Source organism: Artibeus jamaicensis, unplaced genomic scaffold (assembly GCF_021234435.1).
Source record: "Artibeus jamaicensis isolate MK-2021 breed Jamaican fruit bat unplaced genomic scaffold, CSHL_Jam_final scaffold_1964, whole genome shotgun sequence".
Taxonomy (NCBI): Eukaryota; Metazoa; Chordata; class Mammalia; order Chiroptera; family Phyllostomidae; genus Artibeus; species Artibeus jamaicensis.
In genome coordinates, this window is record NW_026522030.1 from 18,952,564 (window position 1) to 18,963,042 (window position 10,479).

The window sequence follows — 10,479 nt, forward strand, 5'->3', positions numbered from 1 at the left end:
CCCCTTTAACATGGAAAGTGCCACTGGGTCTGGGAGGGCTGAGAGGCCCAGATGGGGGAGGGGCCCGGAGGGAGGGGGTCGTGAAGCTCCCCGGGCCCCCCACACAGCCCCCAGAAGCAAGCAGCATCTCTGTGGCCTGGTTTCTAAACTGAGACCCAAGTAAGAGTTGGTGAGAAGAACAAAGGGCAGCTCACCAAATTTAAAACACATTTAAGAACCTAAGCCTTTCAAAGCTGCGGTGCATATTATATTAAGTACATCTGGCCACCCTGCTTCTCAGTAGCCTGAAGCTGTTGCTGCTAAATATGAAAAAAAAATTACAAGCTGTGCCAGGAAATAAAACTAGGCAGGTTAGGCAGTAAAAATTAATGGGTCAAGGGCCGAGGCCATCTATCAGGAAGCTTCTTGGAGTAGCAAATATGCCTTTAAATCTCTCACCAAGGGGTGCCTGTCTCTTGGCTAAGGCATCTCCCGGACCCACCCCTGTGGGACCGCCTGGGGGGGAGGTGCCGGGGAGGAGGTGCCGCAGTGGCTTCTTGATTTATGGAGCACACTGCCCGGGGGTCAGGAGGAGCTGAGTCACAAGTTCAAGTGCATGTTTTCCACTTATACCATCTTCTTATTTCAGCCACGGCGAACGACTTCATGCCGGCAGAGACAGGCCGATATACAGAGCTGCCTCTTCACCCTGCCTCCTCCCATCTTTGTCCCTTCCCTTCTGGACAACTCGTTGGCTAAAGGGATGTGCCGCGAGCTCCCAGTGCCGTGAGCCCCTCAGTGTGGAAGTCTGCACCCCTGTCTTCCTGGCAGGTTCCCTGTTCCTTCTGAGGGGGCTGCCTCCCCCACCCTCCTTCAAGGGGACCTCTGAGCGGCAGCCACACTCTGTATCCTCACCGTCCCCCCAGCAGATTGGGCAGAACAGGTGCCCGGTTCCAGTCCATGACCTCTGAGGTGTCCTGGGACAAGGAACAAAGGATGAGTTGGGTGAAGATGAGCTCCTTTATTTTTTGGCATGTGTATTAGTTGTGTGGGGCTGTTCTCACCAAGCACCACAAGCTAGGTGGCTTCGGTGATAGAAATTTATGTCTCGGTTCTGGAGGCTAGAAGTTCAAAACCTCAGCGTTGGCAGGCTGGGTTCCTTCTGAAAGCTCAGAGGGCAGCTCTGCTCCGGGCCTGTCTCCTCACCCTGGCGCTCTCAGGCTTGAGCTGGCCGGCTCCCAGGTCTGCGCGTGTCTGTGCCCAAATGTCCCCTTTATATAAAGACGCCAGTCATATTGGAGTAAGGCCTGCCCTCACGACCTGATCTGAACTTGATCACCTGCAAAGACCCTATTCCCGAGTAAGGTCACATTTATAAAAGTTCACCTTTTGGGGGAATACAACTCAACCCATAACAGCATTGAATTGAGACGGAGAGAATGGGGCAGGTGGTGGGGAAGCTGGGGGTGAAGTGAGTGAACAGGTGCAAGCTGAGACTAGGAGGCAGTAGTGTCTCCAGCAATGCGAGTCCCCGCCCCTCTGGCTGGGATTGTGGTGGCTCAAGCTGGCCCCTGCGAGGCTGCAGTGCTCCCCCAATCCTTAGGGGGCGCACCCCTCCCAGCACTCAGGTACCTTGAATGAGTCCCTGCCCCTTAGAGACAAACAAGAGAGAGCTCAGCTCCCCGGTTTCCCTCCGTCCTTTCTGCCCTCCTCAGTCTCCGTGATGATGACTTCTCTGCCCACCTGCTCCCCTGGGCTCTGCCCTCTGCTTGCTTCTCACACGCCCCTGGGGGTTCTTATCTCCCCAGTGAGGTCTGTTGCCAGCGATAAGCTGATGACACTCAGACCATTTCTCTGCAGCTCAGGCTCCCTGCTGGGCACGTCTCCTGGACTCCCCCAGGCTCACCACGCTCAACCCGGAGTGTGGCCCACCTCGTCGCTGCCACCACCACTCTCTCCTCACCCGGGTGGGTGACGACACTCCTGCCACCCATCAGTCACGCAGGCCAGACACCTGGGGTCAGCTTGAACTCTCCCTTCCCCTCCCCCACAGCTCTGGTAGGCCCTCACGCCCATCAATCCTCTCTCTCCCTCTCTCTATCTCTATCTTTATTGCTTTTGAATGGTATAGTTTTAAAAAATTGTGGTAAAATATACATAACATAGAGTTTATCATTTTAGTCATTTTAAGTGTGAATTTCCGTAGCATTAGCTGCACTCGTGTTATTGTGCAGCCACCTCCTCGGCTGAAACTCTGTCCCCACGCGGCACCAACTGCCCCCTCTCGCCCCCAGCCCCCGGCAGCCCCCGCTCCACTCTCCGACCGCTCTCTGTGCCCCGGCCAAGTGGAACCACACACTGTGTGTGTCCTTCTGCGACTAGAATCCTACCTCTTTCCCACCCTTTGTATCTGTCCTCTCATGGGGCTTGTCTTTTTAAAATCTACGTTATCACAACACTTCCCAGTCTCCCTGCCTCCATTCCCCTACCTTCCTGTCCACACTCAACTCAGCCTCCAGATGATCTCCCTGCAAATGGATTCCGAAGTTGCTCCCGAGCTGAAAGCCACCTTCCACAGTCCCCATTACGACAGAGAGCATACTCCCCGCCTGGGGTTTGAAGCCATCCCAGACCATGCACCCCCGAGGACCCCTGAAACTTCAGTCCCCTGGGCTGTGTTCATGCTGTTTTTTCAGCCTGGGGCTCCCCACCCCTCACAGTCTGAAGTCCTGCTAAGTCCTCAGAGCGTGGGCTCTCCACACAGCACCCCCAACCTCCTCACCGGTGAGTGCAGCCTCCCCCCAAGGTCTCCGGGGATTGGGGGCAGGGGGTTGCACCAGACATCCCCGTTTCCCCAGAACCTGCCCCAGAACCACTGCCCCAGCACCTGGGGGCAGGTAATCCTAGCATTTGCAATCTCTGCACCAGGATGCTAGGTGCCTGGAGAGGCTGGCCCTGCAGAGTTGGCAGCAGAATGTACGAGGGGCAGAGGGCCCCAGTGGCAGCTGGGCAGGGGTGGGGAGGGGAGGCTGGTGGGAACTGGGGTGTCAGGAGGTGAGGCAGCTGGAGTCTAGCAACCCCTCCCCAGGAAGCAAAGAGGCTGCAGGAGGTGGGGGGTCCTGTGGGCCAAGCCTCCAAGCCCTGGTGCTTAGTCCATTGTCGATGAGGCTTCATTTAAAATATAAACCCAGAGATAGTATCAAATATTTCAAGAAAGCACCTGCAGGGAGCATTTAACCAAGCACAGGGCCCCTCTGAGAAAAGGGTGCCGGGCAACTGCACAGCCCACGGCCCTTCCGCAGCACTCACGCCCCCACACTCACGCCCCGATGGCCCCGGCTCAGCCTGGCCTCCCGAGAGGCTTCTCTTCCTCCCCAGCATCTTCCACACCTCTGGCCTCTCTGCTCCCCAGGCTCTCTAGGAAGCTGGGGCTGCTGTTGACGCCACAGCAGAAGGAGCGCCAAGAAGGGAGTCGGGGGACCTGGTCAGTCCTGACTCTGGCTGAGGACTTGCTGTGTGACCTGGAGCAAGAGGCTGTGCCTCCCAGATCTCATCTTCCACAACCTAAGCCACTGAGTGAGTATCTACTGAGGACCCACTGTGTGCAGTGTGGGCTTTTGTGGGAGAACCAGATATGAAAGACAGAGTCCCCAGGAAGCTTACAGTTAAACTGGGAGGATAAGACTCACAGAGAAGTCCCCAGGGTGATGCCACAAATGTCACCTCTTCCTCTACTTCCCTCAGACCATGGGACAAGGCAGGGCATTAGCTCCACTTCGCAGGTGAGCCTCCTGTTGGGTTGGCCTGGTAATGGGTGAGAGCTGGGCCCGGGGTCCTGCAGACCTGGGCTGAAGCCCCTGCCCCGCTCCGACTGGCTCGGCAGCCTTGGGCATGTCGCTTAGCATCTCATGGATTCATTTGTAAAGTGAGGGCATAACCAGCACCTCTCCAGGGGTACTGTGTGGAGGGAATGAGATAAAGGATCATGCGGTTCAGAATGCTGGGTTTTCTGCCGCCTGTCCCGGTCAGTCCCACAAGGCACCAGCCCGACAGTAAACCAACCCCACAATGTATAGGATGGGCTGAGCAGCCATGAGAAAGATCTAGGGCTTCTCATCGGACTGTCCCCCCACTATAAGCCAACAACATAAGGCATTGGTCCCTAAAGTCCCGGTGCCTCCTCAGCTGCATCAGTGCAAGGGCGCCAAGGGTCTGGCTCGGCTGCACGCTGCCTCCCGTCCTGTCTCATCATGACAGTATTCTCACAGAATCAGGGGCGGAGAAAGCCTTTTTCTTTCCTGAAAACTATTGTTCTTTTTTATCAGACACGAAGTGTCTCCAATTCATCTCGTCTCCCCTTCCCCTTGGCTGTCCTGATTCGTCTCAGAGCTGGTCTGAGGTCCAACCACAGTTGCCGCCTTACACCAGGTCGATGGTGCAGAGCTCCGTCCTTGTTCTGTGCTGGGCATTCATAGCCCGGGCTTCTGAGCGGCCCTCAGGGGATCCACACGTCCTCCGAGACGATGTGCAAACTGCTGGGTGCATTTCCATTTCTGGAGCAAGTGGCCTTACTTCCCGCTCCATTCTCAGAGTCCCATGACCCTAATTTTCAAGTTTTCAGCCCTATCTCTCTCAAATTTCTGTTTTTACCAGTTAAGTTGCCTGTGCAGGTTTATTTTAAGCCATCTCACACCCTTTTAATGGTGTAAGAGGAACGCAGTAGAAAACCATAAACAAACGCATGCCATGGTGCCAGCCAGTCTGACTTCTTAAATCTCCCTGGGTTTGCAGGGAGGAAATGGCGGGCACCCGGGGTCCCACCCCGACACGGGCCGGGCACTCATCCCCTGCCCACGGAGTCATAGGCCGTGTGCATTGAGAAAGGCAACTGGACCCAGGCGCCTGGAGCTCTGGTGCTCAGGGGAGGTTCCACGCAGGACAGGAAGTGGGCACTGGACTTTAAAGCCCTGTCTGGGTCTAAATTTCTCCAGAATGCAAAGAAGGAAGGAAGGTAGAGGACGGTGGAAATAAGCCACTGCTGCAGCACCTGACCCTTCCAGAGGCAGGCCCAAGCCATTTCTTGCACCGTGTCCATTCAGGGGGCCGTGGGGCACAGGTGAGGCCATGAGAGCTCTGATTTAAAGGGCAGTTACACGTTGCCGTGCTCTGGGAAGGCAGAGAGCAGCTTCCCAAGCAGAAGGAACAGCAGGGGCAGAGGCCGAGGGGCCCAGGTGTGTGTATGCTTGCTTGCCCCATGACAAGAATCCGAGGGAGCCGAGACATGGTTCTGGACAGGCGGCTTGGGGGCAGGTCTCTGGAGGTCCTCGTGTTCAATGCTAAGGAATCTGGTAGGAAATGGGGAGTCCCTCGAGGGAGAGGAACTACGCAGTCATGGTTATGTCTCGCAGAGATCTTTTAACAGCAGCACAGAACAAAAGACATGAGGCAGAAGGACTTCAAAGAGGCTCTGACAGTAGCTCCGGAGACAGACAGCAAAGTAATGGATTGGGGTGGTGAGCGTGAGGATGGAAATGAACAGAGGAGAAAGTAAGGAAGGTAGAATGGCAGGGCTCCTGGCCAAATGAGAGGGATGGCAAAGGGAAGGGGGGACTCTGGCCTGGTGCCTGGGTGAGCGGTGCGACTGTTGACCAGGCCAGAGGACACCAGAAGAGGACTGGGTGATGACCAACCTGAGTCTGGGCCTGTTGGTTGTGATGTGCCCTTGGGATGCGCCGTTGGCGTTGTCCGATCGGCAGGAGTCACGGGAGGAGAGCAGTCCTGCCTGGACCCCTGGCCTTGGGCGTTGCCAGTTTATAGGGGTGCTCAAAGCCGTAGGAGTGAATGGGATAGTGGGAGGGTGGGGGGATAAAATGGGGATGAGGGTAGCATCGATGTTTAAGCACAGGCAGGAGAGAAAAGTCCATGAAGGAAGGCTAAGTGCGGCCAAGAGGCACTTCTGCTTCCCCTGTTCCCTTGGGCAAGGAGAGTGACCAGAGCATCGGCCACGGCTCACCACCCCCCAAAATTGTCTCCGGGAATGGCCCTGTGGTCATGGCCCTAGGAGTTCCCGAGTGACTAGTGGCTCGGGCTGAGGACCTTGGGAAGAACTGAGACAGGGACATGTGGGCTGAGCCGGCCTCCCTCTCCTTCCCAATTTCCTCCCCATACACTGTCATGTCCAGCCTTTCACAAATCTGTTTTTCTCTGAGGAAAAAAACAAGAGGATTTAAAAAAAAAAAAAAAGAGGAGGAACAGGAGAAATGCTGGTGTTAGTTTAGTTTTTTAGCTCAGACAAGGACCCAGCACCTCCTAACATCGAAGAGAACTTCCCAGATGCGTCCTAGGTGACCCGATGAGTTCATTCCTTCACTACCGTGAAGAGCGAAGAGACTCGGGTCCTAGCGGGATTAACAAAGGAGGATTTTACAAAACCAAACAAAAGAGAGAAAATGGCCCCAGAGTTATGCTATCTAATTCGTGCTTTTCCTTAGGAACAGGTTTATGTCTCTAAACTGACAATGGTTCCTTCCTTGCAGCCAAATAATTGATCTATTTGGTGTTCTGGCTTTGAGCTGAAAGTGAACTGGCCTCTTTAGAAACGTTGGCAGCCTGGCTGGTCCATTAGCAAGACCGGAAAATCCAAACACTGACTGGAAAGGGCCATTATGGTTGGGCTGGGCAGGAGTCATCGATAGATGATGTCATTTCAGAAGTGAGCAAGCCAAGGTCACGAGGCCCCTGGGCAGAGCCAAACTACCCTCCATGGCCCATCACCAGCCTCCTTTGCAGATACTGAAGTCTGCCAAGGGGACACAGAAATCTGAGCTGGGACTGGCCTCCTTTTACCCTTTCTTTGCTCAGCCTGATTCTAGAGGCATGTGATCCCAGGGCCTGTTGACATTCAGGGGGATATTAAGGAAGGTCCTCAGCCTTCCCACGCGCACCCCCTTAGACTCTCTTTTCACCCTCTTCCCCTCTCCTGGTCCTTCTCTGCCTCTTCCCACACACCTCATCCCAGGAACACCTGCCTCACCTCTGTGTCCTGTCTCTATTTCTTGATACCTCCCCTCTCCCTTTCTCATCCAAGCTTTTAGAGTCATAGGCTGTCTCCATTTCTTCAGCTCCCATTAGCTTCTGCCTCTTCCCCTCACTAACACTAATAGTATCACTTCAGGGAGGCGGGCTTTCCCTGCATCATCCCCCTTAATCCCCATAGCAACCCCTATGAAAGGGGTGCTATTATTATCCCAAAGTACAGAGGAAAAAACTGAGGCTCAGACAGACAGTGTGGCGGGGCAGGGGAGGGGGCGCTCACTAGCCCCAGCGAGGCCGTAGCAGGTCCCAGGTTTGAACCTTCTGCAATGCCCTGGCCAATGCCAACTGCCCCGCCAATCCTGGTGGCCCCTCCACAGTCCTCGGCCCCTCTGTCTTTGAGCAGCAACTGTCACTGCCAGCCTCCCTCCCACCCTGGCTCTTGGGAAGCCACTTCCTCCCACTCTTTCCCCTCTTCTTCAGAGTGGGCTCCCCCAGATTTTATTCCTGGCACTGCATTTTTCTCATGCTAGAAAGTCTTCCAGGAAACTCCAAGCCCTTTTGATTTCAGGGCAACTAGAGACCATCTTGCCCGTGCTCACTCTAAGTAGGTGGCAGAGCCGCTGCCAGGCGTCCTAACCTCCCCGAAAGCCCACTGTCCTCACTAAGAGCTGCCGCTGCCTCCTAACTCCTGCGTGTGTGCTTTTGCTGGGCCGCGGGAGGCAGCCCCACCCTGGAGGAGCAAGAAGGTGCGAGACCCTGATAAGGTGGGCGGAGGCTATTTTGAGAGGACACTGGCTTTCCACTTAGACTGGGAGGAACTCAAGGGCCAAGAGAGTCTGAAACAAAGGACTGAAAGGCTGGCTCGTTACAGAGAATTAACTCACTGGAGTCACAGCATTCCTCGCTTTCACTCTCTGCCTGTTTGTTTGTGGCTGGAATTGACAAGAACCTTACTATTTGTCTCCGTTTTCCCTTAATTCTACCTGTGGGGCTTTGAGATGCCCTTAGAGAAAATATATAAGAGAAAGTAAAGTAGAAACAAAAATGAAACTTCAGGATGAGGTGCTCTTGTCTGAGCAGGGGAATGTCCTGGACAGCAGCTGGTCAAAGAAGAGGGGGCGCTAGTGGGTGTTCACTGACCCTAACACCTGCCTCAGCATCAGGAGGAGTCAGGAAAGATATGAGAAAGGCTGGTACAGACTGCAGACCTCCTGGTGCTCCCGGCAGCCTGTGACCTTGAGCAGGGGGCTCTGCGGCCCTTCTGGAGAACAAAATGGCTGTCACCACTGAGAGAATTCTAGATGGAGATTTTGGGGGTGCTTCCGCTGAGGGCCCAGAACTTGAGCTAGGCGCTGGCTCTGTGACTGGGGCGCAGAAAAGCCTGGGCCAGGTCATCTCCAGAGTGTGGGAGGGCAAAGGTTGAGGCCAAGTGCAGGGTAGGTAGCAGCAGAAAGGGTAGGGATTAGGGCTTGTGCCGGCACTCAGAAGGCTGCATCATAATTACTGTTTGGGAGAAGCAGAGGCCTGGGAGCAGCTGCACTGGAGCCTCCCGCCCTGCCCAGTTCTTTGGGTCTAAAGCTGTTTGAGTCACAGGCTGCTTTGCGAAAGTGATGCTGCGACCCGGCATGATACCACAATTACCGCGGGGCGCGCTTCCCGTGAGGGTGCGGCCCAGGCTATTCCAAGGGTCCTAATAGGTCCCAGAAGCCCACCGTCAGGGGACCACAGAAGACTCTGGTTTCTGTAACCCCTCCGGATATGCACGGCTGTGCCCCCAGTGTCCCAGGCCCGGAGCCGGTGAACAGGTTGGAGGCGAGCCGGTGGTCTAGAGCATACCCTGCTGCTCTCAAGGCTCTGACTCCTAGCTTCATCCTGGGAACAAACCCCGCCCCTACACATGGGGAAACTGAGTCTCCAAGAAGCGAGACGGCTTGGCAAGGCCTCCCTGTGAGTTGGCAACAACCGGGAGGCTTCTGTCTCCAGGCACCTTTCCGGTCCACCTCCGCGCAAAATCCGCGCCGGGCACCTCTTCACCTCCCGCAGTTTGGGAAACTTTTCCTGCCACAAACGGGCGCAGCCCGAACCCCGGTTCCACACCTGCCCAAGCACGGACGCCCCCACTCCCACGGCCGAACTCTCGGAGCGGGAGGGCGGCCGCGTATAGGAGCAGGCTCGGGTGGGCACCTGACCCCCGCGGGGCAGCCGGGCGCGGAGCAGCCGGGCGCGGAGCGCCGCTGAGGAGGCCCCGGCCCCGGCCCGGGCTCCTCTCTCCGGTTTACCGAGGCGGCTGGCGCTGAGGTCCAGAGAGGAGGCGCCCTGGCCAGAGCCACACGCGCGGAGCGAACGCGGGCGATGGGGACCGGAGCGTCGCGCTCGGGACCCGGACACCCGGGCTCCTCAGCCCCGAGGCAACCCGGGGCGGCAGCTATTTATAGAGGGAGCCGCGCTCAGTCCCTCTTGGCGGCGGCGGCGACAGCTGAATATTTTGCCCAGATATGGCTGGCGCCCCGGCGCGGGGGCAGGGAGCCCCGCGATGGCGAGGGGGACCCCTGGGCGGGTGGGGGGCTTACCGGGCCGTGGAGCCGCGGGGCGAGCGCGAGCGCGGGCGCGGGCGTGCGAGCGGAGCTTGGGGCTGCACGAGCTCCTGTGCGGCCGCGGGCAGGCGGGCGCTGTGGGCTCCGGGGGCGGCAGCCAGGGGCGGGCCCGGCTCCCGCTGTCACCGCGCCGCGCCCCGCCCCGCCCGCCGCCCTCTCCCTCCACTCGGGGGCGCCGGGGCCCAGCGCGCGGTCCCGGCCCGGGAGCGACACCGCGGCGGGCGGGGCGGGGCAGGGGCCGGGCCGCCCGAGGCCGGACGCTACGGACGAGCGGGTGCAGGTCGCTCCGGAGTCTCGGGTTCCGCACTTGCACCGGCGGGAGTTAAAGCGCTGGTGGAGTTACCTGGAAAGCGGTGGGCGGATGATTCTCATCCCAGAGGCGTTGGGAAGGTTCGCGGAGGGAGCGGAGCCAGCCCAGCATCTGCTGCACCTTTGCCTCCTCCGATTGAAGCGAGGGCCGCTCCGTCCCAGCGGCAGCCCCGCGGGGTCTGGTGGAACTGAAGCTTTGATAACGACGAGGGGCACTGTCTCCATACTGAGAGGCTGGGGTGTCCAAAATAAGGACGGAAAGAGCAAAAGAGGTCCCGCTTTCTTAAAAGGCTAGTAATATGTTTTCCAGAACAAATAACTTAAACCCAAACTTCAAGTGTTTGAAGTTTTAAAATGGCTCATGAAAAACTATTTGTATGAAGAGAAGATAAGGTCTCTTTGGATTATCATGGGGAAGTTCCTAGTAGGAATAAATATCAGCCCTTTTTAATTCCGGGGTATAGGTGCTAGTGAGAAGCACTCATTTTTTAAAAAAGAAATCTCGTTTTTCACTAAAGTGCATTTCTACATACAAAACCCTTGAAGTTATAAAAGAATACTC

The 10,479-nt window shown here is 56.7% G+C and overlaps 1 protein-coding gene across 1 annotated transcript in view; it reads right to left on the bottom strand.

Moving 5' to 3' along the window:
- Positions 1–9,690, bottom strand: part of TMOD1 (tropomodulin 1) — a 72,140-nt gene extending 62,450 nt beyond the window's left edge. The window contains exon 1 of the mRNA XM_053656382.1: positions 9,585–9,690. The gene's annotated coding sequence lies outside the window, so the exon portion shown is untranslated. The remainder of the gene's footprint in view (positions 1–9,584) is intronic.
- Between the last annotated feature and the right edge of the window lie 789 nt (positions 9,691–10,479).